Here is a 660-nt window from a genome sequence, read left to right on the forward strand (position 1 = left end):
GGCTGAGGCAAGAGGATTACTTGAATCCAGGAAGTTAAGGCTGCAGTGAGCCAGGATTGCACCATGGCTGCACTCAGCCTGGATGACAGGGAGCCTGTCCCAAAAAACAAGCAAAACAGAGAGAGATAAAAAAGGGAGGGAAGGGGAGGGGAAGGGAAGAAAAGGGTGGGGAGGGAAGAAGGGGAGGGAAGAAGGAAGAAAGGGAGGGAAGGGGAGGGGAAGGGAAGAAAAGGGTGGGGAGGGAAGAAGGGGAGGGAAGAAGGAAGGGAAGAAGGAAAGGAAGAAGGAAGAAGGCAGGCAGGCAGGCACTGGCTACAGCAAAATGAAGGACAAAACAGCAGCAGAGTTTGGGAAAGTGAGTAGATGAAATATGGTCTAAGACTTGTAAGCTTACTAAAAAAATAGTTGGGAATTGTTCCAAGATGGCTGAATAGGAATAGCTACAGTCTGCAGCCCCCAGAATGATCGATGCAGAATATGGGTGATTTCTGCATTTCCAACTGAGGTACCTGGGTATTCTCACTGGGACAGATTGGACAGTGGGTGCAGACCAAGGAGGGTGAGACAAAGCAGGGCGGGGCATCACCTCACCCAGGAAGTGTAAGAGGCCAGGGGATTTCCCTTTCCTAGCCATGGGAAGTCGTGTCAGATGGTACCTGG

General features: G+C 51.1%; 1 pseudogene; it reads left to right on the forward strand.

Moving 5' to 3' along the window:
* The first annotated feature begins 537 nt into the window (after positions 1-537).
* LOC105528629 overlaps positions 538-660 on the forward strand; it is a 4281-nt pseudogene continuing 4158 nt past the window's right edge.

The sequence above is a fragment of the Mandrillus leucophaeus genome, unplaced genomic scaffold (genome assembly GCF_000951045.1).
Source record: "Mandrillus leucophaeus isolate KB7577 unplaced genomic scaffold, Mleu.le_1.0 Scaffold726, whole genome shotgun sequence".
Classification (NCBI taxonomy): domain Eukaryota; kingdom Metazoa; phylum Chordata; class Mammalia; order Primates; family Cercopithecidae; genus Mandrillus; species Mandrillus leucophaeus.